This window comes from Lissotriton helveticus, chromosome 5_1 (assembly GCF_964261635.1).
Source record: "Lissotriton helveticus chromosome 5_1, aLisHel1.1, whole genome shotgun sequence".
NCBI lineage: Eukaryota > Metazoa > Chordata > Amphibia > Caudata > Salamandridae > Lissotriton > Lissotriton helveticus.
In genome coordinates, this window is record NC_136065.1 from 408,241,710 (window position 1) to 408,267,207 (window position 25,498).

The following is a 25,498-nucleotide window of genomic DNA, read 5'->3' on the forward strand; positions in this document are numbered from 1 at the left end:
ACCAAATAGACTGGTTGGAAAGATGTACAGAGTTCGAACACAATTCAACATTAGACAATGAGCAGGAAGTAAACAAGGTGGTAAGAGCACAACATAAGTTTAAGTGATAGACATGAAGGCAGTGAAATAACATAATGTAATGAAATCCTTAAGGTAAAGTAAAGTGGGGAAGAGATGGCCTAATGGCTAGGGTGGTCGACCTCGAATCTGGGGAACTGGGTTCGAGTCTGGGCAATGACGCTGAACATCCTGGGCAATCTCCCTGTGCATCACAAAAATTGAATGTGTCCTCATGTAATGCAACTGGTGCTATGTAAAGCACTCTGATACCCGATTCGGGTCACGTTCGCACTATATAAAACTCTGTAAAAAAAAAAAGGCCACTTGTTATTCAACAGACAACAAAAAGAGGGCAATTAAATATTTCCTAGGTATTGATCCAAACAATATTGGCACATAATGAAAGAAGAAACAGACATGGGCTTTGGGTAGGATTGTTAGGTGTCTTGGGTAGTTTACCTTGCAAAATCAGATAGGGAATGTCTTCTGATTTTAGAAGGCAGCCCTAAAAACACAGGAGCATTGACATTATAAAAAAAGAATTTAAGGACAAAAAACTTGGTTTGGTGATCATCACCTTGAGGCTTATTTATTTAATATTGAAAATCATATAAGTGTTGCCCACCTCGGTGGGGAGCGGGGGGAGGTTGTACATAGTTATATGGACATTGCTGTGATACCTTCTAAAAGAAAAAAATAACATACCCAGAATACACAAAAAACAAATGTACAACATAATCCTAATGTTAGTCCAAATAAATCAAAGCTGAACAGTCCATAAGAAAGAATTAATTTGGTTTCATGGAAAACCAACCATAGAGGAAGGCACAGATATGTACTGAGGTTTCAGTGTTGCTGTGTCTTTAGTACAGGTTCTGGAGCAGTCAGATGTTAGCTGCATACTTCCGTTTACTCTTGGTTTCCCACTGCCAAAGGTAGAGTTGCAGTTCTAATTGGATAACAGTTTATCCCTTTGCACACTCAACTCTCGAACGATAGCTTGGGCTAAAATTCAAGGCTTATTGCAGGAAGTTATAGGCTGATTGAAACTTGGGCAAAGTCAGACCCTGTAATCACACTCAAATAAATGACCATTCTGAGCTTCATTCTGTAACAAAATAGATATTTGTTATTATGAAAACTATTTATAATGTGACTCATCAAAAGTAGCTAAATATTCTTTTGGTTGTAAATTTTAGCTACAAGTCCTAGATTTAAAAGCAGAAGCAGTATTATACACTTTATACCTACTACAGTTTGCAGTGTTCTTTCTCAGTGCATAATCCAATCCTTGGGTCACATGGACATCAGTTATCCATTTGCTTTCCCCGGCTTTTTCTTTGATGTCCGTGCCACTGTCTTTGCTACCAATTGTCTCAGTGATCATGAAGACCGTGATAGGAACAGAAAATAAAGAGTGCTCTGTGAGCCCAAATTACTTTCTATAGGTCTTTCTTCTTGGACTTATCCTATCCCCTCACTATCAAACCCTGGTTTCTGAGTTGGGATAAGAAGACATCTCTTTAATGCCATTAGCTGGCAACAGATGCATAATGTCACTTCTGCTACGCTGCCATTTTGGTGAATCTACATCCATGTTAGGTTACCCTGAGGGAGATGTATCAAGTTCATCTTTGATGGTGGATGGTAACAATGATCTTTCTGTTCCTGGTTTCCATTTCAGCTCGGGGTTCCAGGATCATAGTTCAGTGGGCTTGAAGCACTGCTACTGAGGTTGTGCGCAAAACCTAGTCACGTACCACTTAAAAGTGAAGTGGATCTCGAACCACTAAAAGGAGGGGCTACTGATTTGTAAATGCAATTTTTACTGTCTCATTTTACTGGGATGTCTAATATGCTGCTATAGTAGGTTGCAGAAGGCCTTTTGGAGGATCAGTAGTAAACCTGCCCTGCTGAATGATTACTGCCTTGAATTTTGCACTTAATAGGTGTAACCGACATATCGGCCTTGTATCTTGAAAATGCAAGATTTCATCACCTTTTTCTGCTGATAGGGACACCCACTGAACATATTGCTACAACTGGGGACAGCAGGACAATATGGGTAAGGATCAACCGGACCTTTAAACCACCATATCTTATGGACCGTTAGTCATGTATCTGATAGAGACATCTAGCCGCAGATTCCTTAACTTGTGAATTCCCCCAGGTGTCACGAATCTGCGGGTAGACTGTCTCTACCAGATAGGAAGTTACCGAAGGTAAGTAACTTGTACAACCGGTTCTCATGGTCCTAAAATCAGGGTAATCATCCTTAGTCAACTAGCTCATTAAGGGTGATGTCTCATACAAAATTAATAACCGATTTATTGGTCTTCTTTTGACCATGCTTCTGCGTAAGACAGTGTTAATGTCCTGGAGCTTACACCATAAAAGTGGGCTGGTGTCTAGGGGCAGGGAAAGGGCCAATGCTGGTCTACCAGTAGGCACAGTTCTTTCGTGCCTGCAACATGGTCTTACTTCTTTTCTGATCCAGATATTGCGAAGAAACATCTAGTTTGGTCTAGGTCAGGTAGGTAACAGGCTCTCATAGCTCTGACGCAGGCTGTTCCATAGTGTTATCATCCATAAAGGAATTGGCTACTTACACCATTGGCTGCTACTAAAGGTCAGGGGAAGCTTCTTTTCTCTGTTGGTGTTCTTCTTTGGTTTTAGGCTTCTTCTCGGCCTTGGGGATCTGGGGCGGGGTAAATGTTGATCTTGGTAAGTCATCCTTTACCAAACGATTGGCCAAGAGTTTTAGTTTAAAGTCATGGTATATAGAAAGCAACAGCTCGGTAGGGACACTATTTATCCATAGGTGGTATGAGTTCTTCCTGGGTAGTTAAAAGATCTGGGCTACTCATTCAGCCAGTGCATTTTACCTGCTGCTCCATTCTTTTAATAAATGTGGATTGTAGCCTAGAAACCACACCAGGGTGAAACTTATAGAGTCTTCGATGGCCATGCCCTTATTGTTTTTTATTTTAACATATTTTTATTGCCATTTATTGCACACTGAATCGGTTACCATCATTACTATTTTACAATCATCCATTATGTTAAGGAACACTACATTTGTAATATATTCAGTGGCATCTCGCCGTATGCGGTTCCATCGACAACTGCATCCAACTAAGGATAACAACTTGCATATCGTAAACAGTGAAAAAAGACTTTCTAAATTGCTGTACATTATAAGGTTTTCTATCCACCACAATATTTTCTCCAAACCGTAGGCACCTATAAATGGCCTGTGGTCTGACCTATCTCAAGTTAGGGCTCCAACAGGGAGGTTTCCCAGATAACGCCTTTCATATGCAACTATTAACAAATGTATGCTGGGTGGTATGCTGTCATTCAGGATAAACTATTATAGACATGTGCTCAGTAGTCGGGCAGGGGGAGTCCGACCAACAGTCTACTACCCATTTACTCCAGGCACTTGTTACATGCAATGAAATCCCTCATGCAACCGCATAGCAAAACCTCTCATGTAACCCATCGCAAATCTGGCCCATCCATCTAGTCCCTGAGAGACTGCCTCCTCCGGACCTTGTCGCCCAGTGTGTATCATCCTTCGTTTCTGATCTCTGGGCTGCAAACACTCCTCAGACCCCCATCGGGGACCCGTCTCTGCCACCGCCCTCCGATTCCTGTTCGCACTCATAGGTATCCAGGGTCTCTCTCCATTGCAAATGGATCTCATACTTATATCTAAAGGTAATAGCAGATGGAGAGTCAACCGCTCTTTTATTAGATGCTTAATTTGCCTATTCTTTTGAGACTATTGCTAATGAACTCTTTCAGCTAAATTAGACTGATAATATCTCTATGCAGACTGTTTAGACTCGTTTAAGGTCACTGTCGGGGTTTTTATTATCAATTACATATAAATAAAAAGACAAAAATTTAATATGAAAAAGTAATGGACCTGCTGAGGAATATTAAACAATTACAGAATGCATATTTTGCTTCCCATTTCCAAACCTGTCTTGATGAATTAGAAAAAGCTACATTTCATTTTAATAAGCTGTCTACAGAGAATGCTGCTTTATATTTATTTGAATTGAGTGCTAAATGCTATAGAGGTCAGAACAAAATGGGCAAAGTCTTAGCTAATTACTTTAAAATTAATAAAGATCGTTTTAAGGTTGAATCTCTTCTCTAGACGGTAATATACCAATTCTCAAATACTCTGAACTTTTGAGTGAATTTTCACGCTAATATGAACGATTATGCACTCCTAAAACAATCCCTCAACATGATAACATTTTGAATTATCGGTCAGAAAAACTGAAGGAACATAATTTGCATATACATATTTCTTCCCTTGAAAATGATATGACAAGATATAATTAATGCAATGCTTCTGGTCCTGATGTTTTTTCTATTGAAATTTATCACTATTTTTCTAAATTGATTTACTCTAAATTGCTTGAAGTGTTTACTTTTTTTGCAAATAATAAATCAGTGGTAGGTACTTGCCAAGATGCTTTAATACATCTTATACCCGAGGAAGGCAAGGATCCTACATTTTGAAGAACTGTTGAACTATTTTACTAGTTAATACGGATGATAAAATCTTAGCTAAAATCATTGCACTACATCTAGACCCTCTATTAACAAATGTATTAGGGAGTGGTTTCATCAAGGGTAGGCTTCTTTTGGACAATGCTCAAGTTTTCTTCACTATCTTAAGTAAATCTAAAAATTATAAACACCCAATAGTAGTAATATTTCTTGCCGCTGAAAAAATGTTTGATTGCATGGATTGAAGTTTTGTCTTTAATTCACTTTCGTCGTTTGGTTTTATTCCACATTTTTTCAAACTTAATTTCACTTCTATTCTCATCTCCTAATGCATCCATTCTTGTTAACAGCTTAATTTCCAAGCACATTTCTTTCAGCTTCATAAAGGAGTCATAGAGGGTGGTCCTAAACTTTTCATTCTTTCTCTAGAATCCTTTATTTTCAATAGAAGACAAAGTGATAACAAACCTGGATTCCAATATGGTGTTAACCAAATTAAGACTTCTGTTTACTTGGATGATATTCTTGCCTTTCTTTCTAATCGAGATTCATCCTGCTTTTCTGGAAGAGGTTAATGATTTTGCAGTAGTTTCTAGATATAAATTAAATACAGATAAATGCGAAGCTCTTCCTATTAATATATTATCTTTAATACATGATTTTAGTTTATCTGATTTTGCATGAAACACGGATTAATTCAAATATTTAGGACATCGGTTTACCAAATCCAGTGCTGACAGCTAGGGACCAGAAGTAGTGGTGGTGGGGGAGGGGGGGGGGGGGGGGTGGGGTTAAAAAGAAAAAGTCACTTACCTGTGTACCGCTGCCGCCTCTCCTCCGTCCTCTTCTGTTCCTGACTCCTGGCAGCACACAGGCTCCCAGACTCCCCTAAGCCAATCACAACGCTGCTGTCATGCTGGTAATAGCATTACCAGCATGACAGCAGTGTCGTGATTTGTCTGAGCAGACTGGTTTGCCACTCATACAGTGCCTGGGAGCCAGGGACTGTTCTATACCGAGCTGTGCAACACAGCTGGGTGGAGAAATGCTACGTGCGTGTGACAGTTTGGCCTTTCTAAGACAGCCGGCCAAACTCTCATTTGCACTAATGGTGCTCAACTGTCCTTTTCCCTGCTGGCTGCTGCTGTCTCTGGCTCAGTACTGAAAAATAAAATTATAATAACATTGTGTTAGTATCTTTTTATTTTTCCTTATTGCACTGCTCGGTGAGCAGTGGGGCGACGCTCCTTTACCTTAACGGAGAAGCAGCTGCTGACCAAGTCTAATACTGTAAAATTAAATAATAAAACCATTACTAAATTATCCAATTTAGTTGCCAAATGGAATCCCATATTTTTGTCCTGATGGGGTCACCTTGACTTTACTCAAATTTTAGTCCCCATAGTTCATTATAGCCATTTTACAGTTCCTATTAGCATTACATCCCAAAAAATCCACTATATCATCATTGTTATTGAATAAGAAAAAAACCTTATATATCACTTAACACATTCAAATGTAATAAACATGAGGGGAGTTCATTACCCAGACCTACCTGCCTATCATAATGATTTCTTTTTTAAGCAAACCACATACTGACTATCAAACAATATAACTCAGCCCACATCACTCTGGACAGGCCTAGAACAGCATCACATTTTTCTTTTTCTAACAAATACTTTTTATCCTTCACTCAAAAATAGTCTCTATATCTCTTCCAATTCTGAAAACTGTCTGTAGATTAATAAGGCCATTGCTTTTTCCTCATCTTTGTGAAAAAGAACATATCTTAATTCTTCATTTTGGCCTAACAATCTAATTAAATTAAATACTAGAACAATTTATTGGGCTTCATGGAGGAAAATGTGTTTACTCTGGGTACCCCGGCTTGTAAAAAATGACAGACCACTTGTCTTTCTGGAAGCACATGACTTGTTTCATTTAGTTTCCTAATATATTAGAAAATGTGATTCTTTAACTCAAACCTTTTCCCAAACATATAATACATTACAGTCTAGTAATACCCCAACTACCCAAAATTCTCATCTCATAAACATTATTACTCTTTCCAAGAGTGTCAGTCATTTACAAAGCCTTCCATACTTCTTCTAGTTCTATGCCTAAATAGATATTGACTCACAGTGGGAGCAGGACTTAAATGTTTCATGACCAATTACAGTGTGGAATGCAGTGTGGATTAAAATTCTGAAGTCTTCTTGAACTTCTAATATAGCCCGCATTCTATTTTCTTTTTTCTGATTTGAAATATATTTTACTTACACGTCCTTATATTCATGCATTCTGGTTATGACTTTGAAAAAAAGTTATGTCTATTTTTTGTGCTAATGTTCCTTTTACTTATTAAATGTATTTTTAGAAAGTCTTTCCAATGATTGGATATGTTCCTCTTTAAATGTTAGTATCACAGATTTGATGCTTGTAGTTTTCTTTCAGCAAATAACTAAAGAGTAGAAAATCTCTAAGGATATTTCCTTCCAAACTTGGAACTTGTATATGCTACAACAACGTACTTGACAGACATATGTGAATCCTATTTCACTCACCATCAAAAAAGAGACAATTTTGTCACTTGAAACTGTGTTTCTCAGTATGTCAGCTCAATTTTCCAAACTCCACCAGCCAGTTTTTGTAAACGTTCCCAAACCATCTTGATATTTATGCTTATTAACATGGTTGTGATTTTACTTTTCTTCTATAACGAATATAGTAGCATATGTTCTACACATTTATATAGCTAACAAAGATAATTTTTCCTTTTTTTAATACTTAGTATATTTCTATAATCTTCATCATGGTTCCTCTTATATTAGCCAAATGTGTTGCATTTTTACTTTCGTGTCTCTTTGTTTCTCGTTTTGTTTTTCTGTCGTCATTACTCTGACTTTTCTTTCTTCTTTACTGGCTGATATTTATTACCGGCATATTACTGTAATTTTACTTGATCTTTTAGTACACTTACTAGCATATGTTCCTCTTCAATTCTGTGTTAATTCTTTACATGTATGGATATTATTTATGATGTATTTTCAGATTAAAGAAACTCTCTTTAAACTTAAAACATTAATGAGCAAGACATGATCAACGTAAGAAAGGGACATACGATACTCAAGGATTAAGAGCAGACAAGCTCCATAAAGTTCTATTGTCGTATTTTTCCATTAAATAAGGCAGAACCCTCTATCAGACTAATGAAGATTTCTGCAATTTTAGCATTTGTCTCCTTGGTGGAGTGACAACCATATCTTACACAATTCCATTTTGCAATGACATGTTTTGATTCTATTGTGGAAGAAAGATTAGTTCTGGTATTGCTTAACTGGATTAGAGCAGTCCCCTTGGTTTGTGATTTACTATGCAATGTTTTCCAGATAAAGCAAAACACTGTGTGGCTCTACTGTGTGGATTAACAGTTAGCCAACCTTGTATAGATATTTTTTTATTCCAAAAATGATATGATCGCTCGATTTTGAACTCCTTGAAGTAGTCATGTAAAGAGGGAGTCACATTTTTAAGCAAGAAGGTTTATCGCCTTCTTTTAGTGTGGTCCACATAAATACAAATTCCAATCTTAGATACCGTTGATGAATGATGATGCACCATTATGACCACGTTCTGAACCCAGAGATCAACACACAGTCTATCATGCCCATCATCTAAAAAACTTTCTCAGATTTCAGACTACCCCTAATTGTTGAGAGGGTTGACCCCTGAAAATTGGCTTTAAGGAAGTAGATTTTGTGATTTAGAGTTTGAGAAGCACAATGTTTAGTCTTTATTTAAGCAAAACCAGTTGTGTTCCAGACTGTGACTACCAACTCTGTGCCTCTTCTGAATCCACATTTAGGTCCCAAATTATCGTTATACAATTGTATATCTGACAGAGCAGACAACCAAGGTTAGAGGTCAAGGTGTGGTGTGGGTACTAAAAAGGATTGGGTAGGTTCAGAACCCTGGGTTAATAGCATTATGGAAAATATAGCCAGGCTGACTCAAACCTGTTGGCCCGAAATATGCAAATCCACTTCAGGGCTTGTCTCCAGGTAACTATGTAAGTAACAAATGATGCACATACATGTATATGGATTGTAAGTAGTGCAGTAAATCAGACATACTCCTATAAAACTAAAAATGTAGGAATTATATTTCTGATGGCTACTTCAGCTTGCAGATACCTCACCTATTGAATAATCCCTGGCGTCTACTAGTTCTGGAAACTTAAAGGCTGTAATACGCTGTTATGGGGTGCTAGCTTCATACAGACACTAGAAGTGTAGTCACATGATGTCACAAAAGCCACAAAGTGCCCGCCACAGCACAACAATATCACTTCCCATTTTTATGTGTCTTCGACGAGGATGCAGAACTCACTTGCTCTGTTGTATGAGCATTTCCACTCAGAAATTGTTTTGTAGCAGTACTTGAATGTCTCCCCAGAAGCATTCAGGCTTCAAGTCTTGTAGAGATTGTGAGGGACAGATGTCCATTTCTAGATCCTCACTTTATCTATCTCTGCGGCTTTGGGTTAGACCATGACTTAAGGGCCTGCGAGTCATGCCTTAGCACGCACCCCAAGACATTTAAAAAACAAGAGACTAAACTGTTCATGCCTAAGGCCTGTGATGAGAGGAAAGGTTGATATATTTCTCTAGGGTCTGTCCTAGGTTAACTTCTTCACTTCCAGAATGCTAAAGAAGCATAAAAAATATATAAAGCACAGCAAGGGTAAGGGTAAGTCTCCTCAAACTCAACTCCCACAGGATCATCATCCTCGGAGCTGGAGTTGGTAGAGTTGGAGCAGTAGTTCCTCTCTGATGTAATAACTGAAGTGGGCCCAGGAGCTACCCCGCTCCCCTCCGGCACCAAATCTGGCTTACTCGAACTTTCCGGCATGAGGTACTGTCCCAGCATGGTTTCTCAATTCTATTTTCAGCATTTTTGTTCAGGTGACAGCCCCATGAGGTGCATCTTCGAGGCCATGGAGTCAAATGGCATGCTAATCTTCATGCCTCTTGCCCCAGTGCCGGTGCCTGTTTGGTGCTGCGCCTCAGGCACCTGCTGCTCTTCCAGTTCCTCCTTTTACATCAGCGCAAAGATGCGCTGCTTCACCTCTGTCACCTGCGCCGTGGCTGGCTCTGCCTCACAGACTACCGATGTCACCTCCTTCTCCACTGGCACCAGAGTTGGTGCTGCCACCTCTCCCTGCTACTGAGCCCCCAACTCAGCATGAGCAAGTGAGTATTGGCCAGAGACTTTTGGAGGAAGGAACAAATGGCCTTTGGCCAAATGATTCATGAGCTCTTAGACTCAGATTCAGACCCTTCCCTGGTCCAAGACCATCTAGCAACAAGGGATGGCAGCGCTCCTGCTGAAGGGAGTGGTGGAGTACCAAAGAAGAAGATGGCGCAGAGATGCTGTTCACAGTACTTGCTTGACCTAAGAAGGAGACCAGTTGCGTCCAATCCTGACCTCAGGTTCCTGAACACCTACCTCCGGAAGGAAAGGTTAAATATGCTGATTCTAGCTAAGGCTCTGTTAGCGTCAAAGCAGGAGATTACATGGTGTCAGTTGACTTGCAGAATGCGTACTTCCACATCACAATTCTGCAGTCGCAGTCGAAGTACCTGGGTTTTGTGGTGGGTTCCACCCAGTTTACATTACTCCCATTCGGTTTGACATCTGCACCTTGAGTTTTCACCAAGGGGATGGCAGTGGTTGAGCCCACCTCAGATGATCAAGTATTCCAATTTCCCATACATGGACCACTGGCTACTCAATGCCAAGTCTCTGGAGTTGATGCCACACAGCCTGCAGTCAGCAGCATTTTTGCTGTTCTGCATTGGTTTTTCAGTAAACAGACCCAAATCATACCTGTTGCCCTCCCAGCGTCTTTTGTTCATAGCGTCAGTTCTGAATATTACCCTCCATGCTTTTCCTCCTCTGCAGAGGATCCATGACATCCAGAATATGGTTCCATCCTTCCTGGAAGATGCAAGAGTTACAGTCTCATTAGTATTATGCCTGGTAGCCTCCTGTATCCTACTGGTCACACTTGTTCGTTGGCATTTGAGGGCTCTGCAGTGGAGCCTCTGCAGGCAGTGATTCCAGCATTGGGGTGACCGTTCAGACACCTTTGTGGTCTAATGGGATGCTGGGTCGGAATTGGTTTGTTGGGGAGAACAAGTTGAACCTTTGCCGAGGGATGCGCTTCAGTCCTCCAGCTGGTGCCCGATAGTTAAGGATGCCTCCTTTCTAGGATGTAGGTCTAATCTGCAGGATCTGAAGTTCAGGGCTTCTGGTCTTCAGAGGACCATGTGTTTCATTTCTATTTTCTAGAACTGCAGGTGAATTGGTAGGCAACCAAGGCCTCTCTCCCCTCATCCAAGGACAGTCTTTTCAGATTTTGATGCACAATATGACTGCAATGTGGTTCATGAACAGTCAAGGGGAGTAGAGTCTCAACTCCTGTGACAAAAGGCATTGAGACTGTGGTCATGGCACACCACCATCAACATCAAGTGATTTGGATAACAGCCAGTCACCTAGCGGGGTCTCAGAATATCAGAGCCAGCAACCTGAGCTGACATTATCTTGCCGATCATGAGTAGTGTCTCCTACAGGACGTTGTACTGGACATCTTTGCCAAAAGGGGCATTCCTCAGGTGGACTTGTTCACCTCATCAGAAAATGCTCAGTGCCATTATTTCTGCACACTCTAGTATCCATTGAGGTGCGCTATGAGGGATGCCTCCAGTTCCCTTTGAGGTGGATCTTTCGGCTCCACTATTTGTGTCCCCCATACCTTTGATTTTTCGAGTTCTGCTGAAGATTCACCATGTCCAGGTTATAATCATTCTAATTGCCCAGATTGGCCAAAGAGTGTGTGATATAAAGACCTTCTGTGTTTCTTCTAAGTCTCCCCACTCTGGCTGCCGGCTGCTACTCTCCCAGTTGCGGGGAGACGGTGCTGCACCCCAATCTCCATGGCCGCCACCTACATGCCTCGAGATTATACAGGGATGTCTATGCCCCTTTCGGTTACCAAATGAGATGGTCGACGTTACCTTGCCAGCTTGTCGCCCCCTGCTCAGAGATGGAGCCGTTTTGTATTATGGTGCTCAGGCAACAATGTGGAGTCTTTAGAAAACCAATTGTCACAGGTCCTACAGTTACCACTCTTCCTGGCTCAAAGAGGTTGTGTGGTGAGCACTGTAAAATGGTACTTGGCCGCAGTGCCAGCATTCCATTGTCTCCCAGACCTAATTTCCTTGTTCAAATTCATCATTGTAATGAGGTTCCTCAAAAAGTCAACTGATCTTTTTCACTCAACCCCTTTTGTTATGCCCAAGTGGAACCTAAGTCTTGTTGTGACTATTGTTGATGGGGTCTTTTTTAATTTTTATTGACTATGAAGACAGTGTTTTTGTGGCAATCCCTTTGGTGAAACTGATCATTGAGTTGCAGACCCGGAGTGCCTGCCCACCACTTGCATCCTTTTTCCCTGACAATCTGGTGTTGGAAACAAGGGCTTCTGTCTTTCTAAAGTGGTGACACCCTTTCATTTTGGCCAGTCCATCACCTTTCCAGCCTTTTTTCTCCTTCCCCAACGCATGAAGTCGCTACTTCGGATCCTAGGCAAGCTTTTAGTTTTCACTTGACTGTACCAAAGACATCCGAGTGGATGATCAATATTTTGTTGGGTAGTGTGGCAGTAGGAAAGGAAAAGCAGTTCAGAAGCGGATGTTATCCCGATGGAACATAATTTGTATGAAGTTGTGGTATGCCTGCCTGCCTGAGGGAATCGGAGCTCACTCCATCAGAGCCGAGTCATCATCTTCAGCCCTCACAAGAGGTGTTCCTATTGCAGAGATTTGCAAGGCGGTGAGATGGGCATCCTTACACACCTTTGCCAAGCATACAAGGGTTGTAAGCGTATATTCCTCCTTTCCCAATTTTTGTATTCAATTCCATCAATCGGTAAATTTTCCTTAAATACTACAGTACCAGCTGAAAGATGTGAGCAAATTTCTTTTTATTAGTTTTTTATCCAATATGGAAAAGCACCGCTTCGCAAGTCAATCCCATCCAACTTGGAGAAACTAAACAATTTTCTTAGTGTCTTCACACACAAACGCTGAGTCTTGATGTAAGTTTGTAATGCTCATTTAATGATCCATTTTTAGGAAAAAACCAGCCAACGCGTTTCGTTCTGAAAACAGAACTTCTTCAGGGCTGAAAGTTTAAAACATATAAAATAACAGTGTAAGTGCTATACAAAACAACACACAAAAATTATGTACAAACATGACAGTGAACATAGAAACCACAACATATAAGAAAAAGAGGAGTTGTGGCATTTCATCATGTATACAAAAAGTGCCTATTTACAGTATTTACACGGACATTTAACATAAAACATTTAAGTGCTGTACATAGTTATTTACACTGGGGATTGAATGATAACCAAATCTATTCCAAATCCTCTCATGTTTAGATCAAATCTCTCACTTATCACATTTATGTAAATTTCGAATTAGACTCATATGTGTCCCTTAAAGACCGCAATTTTAGTAAAGGCTGTAGGATACATAAAACTTGTCATTTGTCATCATTGATACTTTTACTGCTCCTGATTAAACCTTCAAACCACAAAGTATGTTATTAATCTCCCAGAAAACGGGTCGCCAAATTCAAGCATCATTATTCCACATTTCCACCTCCTACCACCTTACTCAATGGTGAATTTAAAACACAGCAAGAAACGAAATGTTAGATTTCTACCATTTCCAACCATATATAGGTCAATTTCCAAGATGTGTAATGACAGTGACCACCACAGCCACTTCGTTCCACACTTCCTTGTCTCTAAGTCATATATGCTGTTCATAGAATATATGCTTGCACCTGCGCCTTCTATGCACAGTCAGCACGAGCCATTAAGGCCAAATATCGTCAACAAAATCAATGAATAAATAATAAAACAGCTCGTAAATAGGAAAAGCATGCAATATTCCATACCGAAATAGTTGTTCCAAGGCGTGTTAGGTTCCAATTTTAAGAATTAATGGAGGGAGGAAAGAGAGCTTTTTGTCCTTATACTTCTTTTCTTTTCTTTATGTTATAGCTCTTTTTATTAGTGTTCACTCAGGATTTCCTCTTTTAATGCTCATTATACATTTATCCATTATGCAGTTGATTCATACAGCAAAGGATAGAACAGCCGACACGTGTTTCGCCCTGTTTGGCGAATAGAACCAGGGCTTTCTCAAGGCTGTTAATTGAAAAAAAGAGCAATTATACATACTAAGTCCAACAACCAAAAACAAAAGAAGAGAAAAATAGGTGAAATGTGAACCCTAATACCACAACCAGTGTTATTAAAAAGGCCAATTTAGAAATAGCAAGTTTTCTAAAATTCCGTATCAAAGAGTGTAGCCAATCTCAAAGTGCAAAAAAAGAGTGAATTATTTAAAAGCCCAAGCATCGATTAGAATAGTTTAAAAGATATTTTCGAAATCTTTTTGGAAAGACCTGCAAAAAAAGATGTATCGTTCATGCAATGCTTGCAGAAACTAAACAGGAAGAAAAATAAAGTACTGGCAAATGGTAAGAGTGCTGTTAATTTGGAAGTAGATACGAGGAGACTATCAGTAGTTTTAGGTGCATTTTCAAACATGAAGAATGTGTTAGCATGCATGGATTTAATGTACTCGGAACAAAATAGATCCAGAAATTACCTATTTTTTAGTATTTTCTTTTTTGTCAGACAGCAAAGCATTGTTTACAAACAAAGTCACATGGTGGAGTATAAGTCATCCATAGTCCTATCAAAAAATCTTTCAATACATACATTTGCGTCAGTCAACTTATATGCAACTTTAAAAAAACATCACTGTTTTCATCTGGGATTCATATTCAGTCTTGGGATTCCTGGACCTTACCGTTCCCTTTCACACACCTTTACCAAGCATTACTGTTACATTTTGTGAGATTTGTGCTGCAAGATTTCCACATCCAATCATCTAGCGGCCCTTTTCTGGGGACAAAACATCTTGGTATTCTGGGCAACAGGAAAGGAATCTGTAGATGGAAGTATCCATCGAAAGAAAAAGTTGCTTTCCTCTTGTATCTTTCTGGTGATATTTGATCTACCTGCAAATTCCTCCTCGCTTAATTTCTGTAGTACAGAGAAATAATTAATAAAGGCCCAGTTAGAGTTGGTACTGCACTACTTCTAATCAATCTGCTCCATCTTCTCACCTCTAAAGGTTTGGAAAAAATGAATGGAAATTGATGTTGTTATCGGGAGTGGGTGCTATATTGCTTCGGTAACATAGTCTGATGTCACTATTGGCATCGATACAGAGCCAGCACCCCCTCCAGGCATTTTAGAGCTTTGATGTTTCCAGATCCAGTCTGATACCTTGGATTATTCAGCAAGTCACACATTGCAGATAGACGGAGTTTCCACAAGGAAGATTGTTACCAAAGGTAAGTAACTTTTTCTTTATCTCTAAAAATGCTTATTAGAAATTAGTGAAAAAGCAGTAATGTCATCCTTCCTCATTTGGTGCCAGCAACACAATACTTCCTGGGGGCTACTTCAATATTTATTAGATTTTTTTTCAGATGAAATTCTCTACTAGCACTCACTGTTAACTATGCATAAATTGTAAATAATTCTTACAAAAATTCAGAACTTGCTCTAATTTAATTGAGTATCTCCTTTTTAGTAACCAAACCTGCTTTTTTATGAAGTTTACATGGAGTTTCAAAACATTTCGATCTGTGATCTCATGTGTGTTTCTACATCAATTCTATTATTTATGAAATCTGAGATTTAGAATTAGTGAATGTAAAAACTTGTTTTGCCCCCGCCCGAAGCTTCAGAACAACGTAGGAGAATTTTGCAGCCTGGGATAGGGAAAAATCTAGGATTTCTTTCAGACCAGAAATTTGGACTCCGGAGATTTTTCTACAGTACGTTGCTCCTTATGCTTAAGAGAATTCAGGGACTTCCTGTAAGCATCTCATGCCTGTGCATGAGAAACTAAGTAGTACAAAAGGGGGTGGTGATGGACGGAGCATCTGAACCAATCAAACACTCACACCCAGTCAAAAGATCTGGGTTTAATCCATCACCGTTCTTTAGCCCACTCTGCCACCCAGTTCAGACATGGCCATATGCAAATCAGTCTGACCCTGTGCCTCATGGGAACAGTCCAGCCCGAACTGCCAAGCCATGCCTTCCCTGGACCGGAAACATGCTTCCTAGGACCGGTTTCTGGCATTTCAGCCGTCTTCAGCCAGGCTTGCTTGAATCCAGTGGCAAAGTGAGCAAGGGACTCACGTCTGAGCATACCCTGCCAACTTATGGCGAACAAAGCGGTACAAAGCAAACACTCACACCCAGTCAAAAGATCTGGGTTTAATCCATCACCGTTCTTTAGCCCACTCTGCCACCCCAGTTCAGACATGGCCATATGCAAATCAGTCTGACCCTGTGCCTCATGGGAACAGTCCAGCCCGAACTGCCAAGCCATGCCTTCCCTGGACCGGAAACAAGCTTCCTAGGACCGGTTTCTGGCATTTCAGCTGTCTTCAGCCAGGCTTGCTTGAATCCAGTGGCAAAGTGAGCAAGGGACTCACGTCTGAGCATACCCTGCCAACTTATGGCGAACAAAGCGGTACAAAAGGGGGTGGTGATGGGAAGAGCATCTGAACCAATCAAACACTCACACTCAGTCAAAAGATCTGGGTTTAATCCATCACCGGTCTTTAGCCCACCCTGCCACCCCAGTTCACACATGGACATATGCAAATCAGTCTGACCCTGTGCCTCATGGGAACAGTCCAGCCCGAACTGCCAAGCCATGCCTTCCCTGGACCGGAAACAAGCTTCCTAGTACTTGTTTCTGGCATTTCAGCCGTCTTCAGCCAGGCTTGCTTGAATCCAGTTGCAAAGTGAGCAAGGGACTCACATCTGGGCATACCCTGCCAACTTATGGCGAACAAAGCGGTACAAAAGGGGGTGGTGATGGACGGAGCATCTGAACCAATCAAACACTCACACCGTCAAAAGATCTGGGTTTAATCCATCACCGTTCTTTAGCCCACTCTGCCACACCAGTTCAGACATGGCCATATGCAAATCAGTCTGACCCTGTGCCTCATGGGAACAGTCCAGCCCGAACTGCCAAGCCATGCCTTCCCTGGACCGGAAACAAGCTTCCTAGGACCGGTTTCTGGCATTTCAGCCGTCTTCAGCCAGGCTTGCTTGAATCCAGTGGCAAAGTGAGCAAGGGACTCACGTCTGAGCATACCCTGCCAACTTCTGGCGAACAAAGCGGTACAAAAGGGGGTGGTGATGGACGGAGCATCTGAACCAATCAAACACTCACAGCCAGTCAAAAGATCTGGGTTTAATCCATCACCGTTCTTTAGCCCACTCTGCCACCCCAGTTCAGACATGGCCATATGCAAATCAGTCTGACCCTGTGCCTCATGGGAACAGTCCAGCCCAAACTGCCAAGCCATGCCTACACTCTTAATTTAGTGCCCCGCACCTCTAGTTCCCTTCCCCTGGACCACCAGGGGATAGTGTGGTTACGATTTCTGTTTCTATGGCACATACATCGTAAGTGTATTATCACGTTGATTCGGTATTGCACTGGTATTAGTTTTCGTCATGTTTTTTGTCAAGGAGCATGTTTTTGCATGCACGTTTTTTCACACATGATTTCATTTTAAACAAATCGTAAATTAGTTTTCTGTTGAAAGCACTTGTCAGGTATTTGCCTGTGGTTAAGTTAAGCTTAAATCTTCATGTGGGGACAAGTTTTGTATCACGAAGTGGATCTTATGTTGGCTCACTGTATTCATTTTGATTCAGAGCATTTACTTTAAATTAGGGGGTCATGTGCACTGTTTATTTGGGGGACAATTACGCAGGTGTCATTATGGTTGCAGTTGCATGGCAAGTACACAGTATTGAATTAGGCATTTCTGAGTTATTGAGTGTTCATTAGCCATGGACAACATGTTATTTAGTGTTATTTAGTGTATATTCTGATAGGACTGTTTACTTAAACTTCTTATTGTAGTTACCCCCGGCGAAGGGATCATTCCTGAAATGCATTGCATGTACAGGACATTGGATGAGATCTGGAATGTTAAGAACAGAGGAATGTAGTTATGTACAGTTTTCATTGTGGAATTTGTATTTTGGATCCATCAGGCTGCTAATTAAAATTACAAAACCTAAATATCAACGTTTCATTTTATTCAAGACTGTTTTAGCATACATAAAAAAAAAAAAAATGATCACTGTGAGATTGTAGCTGGAGTTACATTGGCCAACTGGCCACACACATTTCTTTTTTTCTCAAAACCTTTTTGAGGAAAATCAAGTCAGACACATTACACTGTGCAACATAGCAGCTCAAATTGACACAGTAAAGATCAAGTCAATCATTTGAAAACAAGTTGACTACACCTTGCAAGAAACAGGAATACATTAAGGTTGAGATCACTGCTTCACTACACAGGGGTCCCTCCCCTCATGGCGGGTCACACAAACGGCAATAGCAACAGTGGGGAGACCCGAAAGGCGAGGGGCCTAAAAGGAGGGAGGAGGCAGTCACTGACCAGCACCGTCGGCCGCCGCGGGTGCAGGGCCGGCGGGGAGAGCGAGAGAGGCAGCACCACTAGGGAGGGAACGGGAATGGAGATAAGCCACCAGAGGACCCTAAATGTCAACAGGTCAGGACTTGGCGGGCAGTAAATCCCAGAACTCTGATAACATTCTGACACTGAGAGGCATCCTCCAGCCAGCTCTCTGCTCTAGGAGCAGGTCTACGACCCCAACACATGGCCACTCTACGCCTAGCCAGGACCAGCAGCATCGCAATCAGGCGTCGGGAATGGCATCTGGACAGAATTTTACGAAACCAAAATGGCACAGGGGAGGGTCAGGATGCACTGTGGCACTAGTAATGTCAGAAATAGTGGAACACACCACCCGCCAGAATTCAGAGACCTTAGGGCATAACCATGCTAAGTGTGTGAAGTCCGCAGCAGGGGCAGTGCAACGCATACAAGTGTCCCTTGGAATAAGCCCGAGCTTGTGGAGCTGAGCAGGGGTGCGGTACAACCTGTGCAAATACTTAAAATGTATCAGACGGAGCCAGTAATTTGGTGACAGCTTCTTCATCTGGTTACAACAGTATAGCCAGTCAGCCTGCGCAATGTCCGTACCTAGATCAGCGCCCCTCGCCTCCCGCGCCCGATCCAAAGAAATAGAGGTGGACGTCCGAGTAAGAGCGTATAATTTGGTAACTAATTTGTGCGGGGACGGGGATGTATACACGAAGTCCAGAGCCGGCATGGTGGGTGGGGGCTGAGGGAATGTAGAGTGTAGTTTCGACAAATAGCACACAGCTGGTAGAATAAAAGCGTGTCTAGCGGGCCCAAGGAGTCAGGAAGAGAGTAGAATGTGTTCCCTGGGTAAAGATCCGCCACTGTCTGCAAACCCAAACGTGTTGCATGCCTAGACCTGCCAGAAGGCTGGAGTGGGAGAAAATCTGGGTGGTTCACCATTGGCACAGCATTAGCAGTGAGTGGAGAGCCGGCGAAGGCCGGACCAGGCCCAGCTCAATGTCTCAACTGTTTCGACCTCCACTCGCGGGCGCAAACAAGGCCATGCACAGAGGCCAAGGGGATGCTATATCCGTCTCAACGACAACGTGAGGTTGATAAGGGGTAGGATGGATCCAAAAGTGCAGAAAGCTGGCCTGGGTGCACAAGGCATAGATCCTGAAATCAGGAGCGCCCATACCTCCGACAGACATGGGGAGAGTGAGGATGTCGTATGCGACTCTTGGCTGTTTACCCGCCCAGATGAGCGAAATTATTAGGGAGCCTGATTTGCAGATGAAATTAGAAGTGAGAGGGATAGGGACGTTCAAAAATAGGTAGAGAAATTTAGGTAAAACAATGATTGCGATCCGGCCAGCCAGGGATAGCGGAAGCCGGCTACACGATGGAATCCTAGATTCCAGCCAATCAACTGCACAACCGAAGTTAGATCTCCACAGTTCGTCCGGGTCCCTACTCAACCAGATACCTAAATAGTGCGTGGGGCCCGTGACCCACACAAACGGGAAGTCCAGTGTGAACGGCGTGGTGGCATCAGTCAAGGGAAACAACACTGACTTGCTCCAATTCACTTGAATGCCGGAAAGTCCGCCAAAGCGTATTATTTCCCAGACAGATAGGGTTGCATTGTCCGCGTACATGGAGATGAGAAGGGAGCGGGCCGAAAAACCTATTCCTCTGTGGGTGTGGTGCTGCCGGAGCCTGGCAGCCAAGGGCTCCATTGCAATGGCAAAGAGCATGGGCCACCTGCATTACTAATATCGTCAGAGACATTGATACGGAGACGTGCCGAAGGATTGGTTTAGAGGAGCCTGATTTTATGCATGAACATCTCGCTGAAGCCCATGCGTGGCAAGAGGTAGAATAAAAAGGGCCACTCAAGCATATCGAACGCCTTTGTAGCGTCCAGCAGAGCAGCCACCGCTGGAAGGTTAGGATTAATTTGATGTAAAACCGAGAAAATTGTACGGAGGTTGTGCAAGGTAGCCCTACCGGGAATAAAACCAGATAGGTCCGGAAGGGCAATGAGGGGCATGAGTAACATAAGACTGGAGGCGATCAGTTTGGTGAAAATGTTGTTATCAGTGTTGATGAGGGAAAGGGGGTGGGAGGAATCGCGATGGTCAGCAGGTTTGTCGGGTTTGAGAATCAAATTTATCATTGCCTCACGGACCGACAGCGGAAAGAGGCCAGTATCGAAGGATTCATTAAACATAGCCGCCAAGTGTGGTTCTAGGAGATCAGCATCCGCTTTGTAGAATGAGGCCGGTAGGCCATCCAGGCCCCGGGGCCTTATCCCTGGGAAAGCTACTAATGGCTGCGAGTATTTCCTCCCTAGAGAATGGTTCATCTAGAAATTTCCGGTGATAGTCCTCTAGCCAGACCAACGCAATAGGCTCAAAATATTGATCAAAGGCCTCCCGTGACGTAGGGGTATGTACTGCATTTGCTATTTTACACGTAATGTACTGCATTTGCCATGTTACACGTGCTAAATTACATGTTGACCTCGATTCCATGCAATGCTCTGATCTTCCATTTTATTTCATCGCACTTCCATTTTGTGCTGCTTTGCCCTGTAGTTACACTTCAGCAGTAACATAAACATGTTTTTCACGTAAACCAGTACAAGCAGGTGCGAGGCATCTCGTGAGGATGCCTCGTGAGGTTATGTTGTACCTTCAGAGTGTTTTCATGCATTCCATACTTATCTCTAGGACAGAGGGAGGATGGCCGTGCAAGTCTCCAAGGCCGGAGATTGGGAAAGGAATGTCTTTTGCCTCGGCACAGCTCAAACAGAATCTGGCCAGGTCTGGCTGGGTGGGTCTGATGCAGAGATGGGGGCCAGCACTTGTGAATAGATGGGCGAGAGCGCCTGCTAGAGGCTTCTCGAACAGGTTGATTTAAGCTATAAAAAGTTGTATCTGTGGGGTGGAGCTCAGGAACTCAGTCTTGGAGTGGACGCACTCGCGGGACAACTTTGGTGCACGAAGAGATTACTCCCTGAGCCCCGGTCTACGGGTTCCCAACTTGGTGTTCAGTGTTTGGCCCAGGGATGTTGAAGTCTCCGGTGCTGCAAACGAATCTGGTGAGGTGCTTTGTACATTAACTGTTTATATACCTGTATTCACAGTTTCATATTTATGTATATAGTGTGGTGTATTCATTGTTTATTGCCTTTCACTCGGTGCCTAAGGATTTATTAGTTTCAGTGACTTATTGCCTTTGCCTACAATATTAATAAAGCTTATTTTTACCTCCAGTGGAGTGTTGGAGTTTCCATGTGAGTAAGTGGTGTGCGTAAGTTCAGATTACGCAAGTGGGCAAAGCAATACATTTTGGCGTAGTCGGTGGCAGGATTCGTAAATTATGCGGGGAGGAACATGTTTAAAAAGACGAAAGGTGGTTCTGGTTCTTTAGCACCAAGTGAAATCCCTTTAGCCCCCATGCAAATTCCTGGATGGGACGCGACGCCGTACTCCGCGCTGGCGTGTGAGTATTCTAAAAGCTCAGGATTAAGTGAGAGCTGGTTTGACTGTCTGGGCGAAGCAGCGCCAGAAGATGTTTTAAATTGTTTACAGAAGGTTCCTGTGGAGAAAAGTAGAGAGTTATGCACAGTGGGTCGCAGAGGTTGGGTTTTATTGCATGCCTACCGTCAAGTTTTTGACAAATGTTTATCTCTGCAGCGGGAACAGTTGAGTTTAGAAAAACAACTTGTTGAAGCTAAGAATATTTCTACGATGCTATCCTGTCAGAATAAGTTATTACAAGATAAGTTAGAAACATATCAGACGATAGCAGAGCGGGCTGCGGACCGTGTTGCTGAATATAAATACAAGAAGAGGAGAGACCGAGTGAGTAAAAGGAAGGTTCATTTAGCGATTGCCAAAGCAGGCTTAGATTTTGACCCTTCAAGTTTGGACTCCAACATCTGGGAATCGTCAGAATTCTCCTCAGAAGTAGAGCTGCCCTTGCAAGAGGAGGGAAGAGGTGAAAAAGGAAAAAATGCTAAGAGAGTGGAAGCACAGCCCATTCTAAGACAGAAGCTTCAAATCGCTCCAGGGAACCCAGATGGAGTCATGTTGAATAGTTTGGAGGATTTTACCCAGCAAGAAATAAGTGATCTTTTAGCGAGGTTTAGACAGAAGCCTGGTGAGACGCTATTAGCGAGGATGGTGCGCCTTTATGATCACGGCGCTTCTGGGGTCATGTTAGATGAGGGGGATGCTGCCAAATTTTGTACTCTCAGTACTGATCCCACTGTGCAGGGATACTTTCGGACTTTCCATGGTGATGATCAAACTACTCTGTTGCAGTTAGCTGTGGTCACAAGTACCCCACAGATTCCGACTGGCCTGGGAATGAAAAACCATGGTTTACCTTAACAGATGCTTCGCAGAGAATTAAGGAGGAAGGAATGAAGCTGGCTGTTCTTGTAGGTGAGGCTCATAATTTAATGGGTCAGTTAATGACTGTGTCAATGCGGAACAAAATCATTCGTTTGGCGCCCCCTGCATATAAAGCTGTGGTAATGACTTTGTTAATCAATCAAACCGGTAATACCATAGGAGAAGTAGTCGAGGCTGTCCGTGAGCTAGGTGAGCTTGGGGAATGGGCCAAGCCAAACAGAGCTTCACGCCCAGAGTCCTGTACTGATAACAACCGAGTGACCAGACGTGATATGTTTTTGGCGCTGTTAAAGGTGGGAGATGTACCGTAACGAGGACTGGATAGGAAGGAGGGGAGTAGGCATGTGAATAAAACAGATAACAAGAAAGTGAGTCGCAGGGATGCAGAGCCTGAGGAGAAGCCTGAAAAAGAAGTTCAGGAGAGAGAGAAAGAAAGGGAATCGCATGTGAGAGTGACAAAAGAGAAAGGTTGGGACCGAGATTGCACAGACTCAGATGGGGACCGGGAAGAGGAGGAGTTGTTCCCTGAGGGTTACCCAACATTGTATTCAGATCTGCGCCGGGACCTGCGCCGGGCAGATGCAGAGCTGCGCAGGCGAAAATTAGATTAGGAAATTGGCCAAGCTCCGGTGCAGGGACGGGCTCGCAAAGATAATAGACCACATGTGAGGGTTGAGATCTATTGGAAAAATAGAAATGTTCAGGAGGTACGGGCTTTGGTAGACACGGGAGCGGAGGCCACATTGATACATGGCAATCCACGAAAATTTAAAGGACAATATTTTACTATCACAGGTTTGGGAGGACAGGAAACACCAGCAGTGCAAACAGTAATTCAAATGAAAATAGGCAGACTTCCCAAGAGAGCATACACTGTTTTGATTGTGCCTATACCCGAGTACATTATTGCCATTGACATTCTGAAAGGTATGACCCTATACTTAGATGACGGATGCTATCAGTTTGGGTCAAAGCAGTACTTCTCCGTAGCTGCTGTGACGGTGGAGCGCTTGAAGATTCCCCCAGTGAAGGTGCCCCAAGCAACAAAAGTGATTCACATAAAGCAGTACAGGATTTCAGGGGGACATGAGGAGATTACCGCAACCATTCGGGACTTGGAAGAGGCGGGGGTGGTGAGACCGATTACCACGGCGTGGAATAACCCCGTGTGGCCCTTGCGCAAACCTGACGGAAGCTGGTGCATGACAGTTGATTACAGCGAGCTTAATAAGCATACACCCCCGTTGACAGCCGCGGTCCTAGACACCATCACCTTGATTGAGAAAATTCAGAAACACAATGGGACATGGTATGCGGCATTTGATATTGCCAATGCTTTTTTCACAATTCCACTTGCCCCTGAGTGCCAGGAACAATTCGCATTCTCATGGGGTGGTAGGCAGTTTTCGTTTCAATCTCTTCCTATGGGGTATTTACATAGTCCCACGATCTGTCACCGGCTGGTGGCAGAGCATTTGGACGAGGTGTCAATCATTTCTGGAGGGCAACTTTGCCATTACATTGATGATGTGTTGATTCAAGGAGAGACCCAAGAGCAGGTGCAGGCCCAACTAGACAGAGTGGTAGAGCACTTGCAAAGCAAAGGGTGGGTGATTAACCCCGAGAAGGTGCAGGGACCCTCTCAGAGTGTGAAGTTTTTAGGCATTCAGTGGCATCAGGGACACAGGGAAGTGCTGCCACAAGTGAGGCAAAAGATCAAAGAGTTTGCAGTGCCAAAAAACAGGAAGGAAGCGCAGCGTTTAATTGGATTGTTTGGTTTTTTGGAGACAGCACATTCCCCATTTGAGTCCGATTTTGGCCCCTCTGTACAAAGTGACATGGAAGAAGCATGAGTTTGAGTGGGGGGAGGCACAGCAACAGGCGTTTGAGTCAGCGAAGGAGGCTATACAGCGTGCCTTAGATTTATGGCCCATACGAGAGGGAAGCATTGATTTAAATGTAACTGTTCAGGATCAGTATGCAACCTGGAGCCTGTGGCAAAAGCAGGGGAGACAGAAAGTGCCCCTAGGGTTTTGGACAAAGAAATTACCTGATGCTGGAGAGCGGTACACTCCTTTTGAGAAGCAGTTGTTGGCATGTTATTGGGCTCTGGTGGATACCGAGCAGTTGCCCCTAGGGCCCAATGTGTTTTTGAGACCTGAGATACCTATCAAGCAATGGGTGATGAGCTCACCCAAGACACACAGGATTGGGCATGCACAGGAGGCTAGCGTCATAAAGTGGAAGTGGTACATACAAGACAGAGCACGAGTTGGTCCTAAGGGTACCGCCGTGCTGCATGAGCAAGTGGCACAGACTCCAGTAGCAGATGCAGAAATGTTGCAAGATGTACCTAAACTGCGAGAGTCCCCGGTGAAATGGGGTGGGCCTTTTTCAGAGTTGTCCGCGGAGGACAAAAAGCATGTGTGGTTTACAGATGGCTCAGCCAGATATGTGGGGACCAAGAGACATTGGAAGGCAGTGTCATATAATCCGGTGACCAAAAAGTTGTTGTCAACTACTGGAGAGGGAAGAAGTAGTCCGTTTGCAGAATTGTATGCTGTTTACCAGGCATTAAAGCAAGAGCTCCCTGGTACATGTCACATTTACACTGATTCATGGTCTACCGCCAATGGGTTAGCCACTTGGCTTCCCACATGGCATGCTCACAATTGGATGATTCACAATAGGGAGGTTTGGGGAAAGGAGTTGTGGCAGGAAATTTGGGAATTGTTGTCCCATAGTACATTTACAGTTTATCATGTCGATGCTCATTGCCCGACTGACTCACTAGAGCGGTGGTGCAATTCCTTTGCAGACCA

General features: G+C 43.0%; 1 protein-coding gene across 2 annotated transcripts in view; it reads left to right on the forward strand.

Annotated features, from left to right (window-relative positions):
* Positions 1–25,498, forward strand: part of NPHP4 (nephrocystin 4) — a 941,192-nt gene that overhangs the window by 655,875 nt on the left and 259,819 nt on the right. The gene's annotated exons all lie outside the window — the stretch shown is intronic.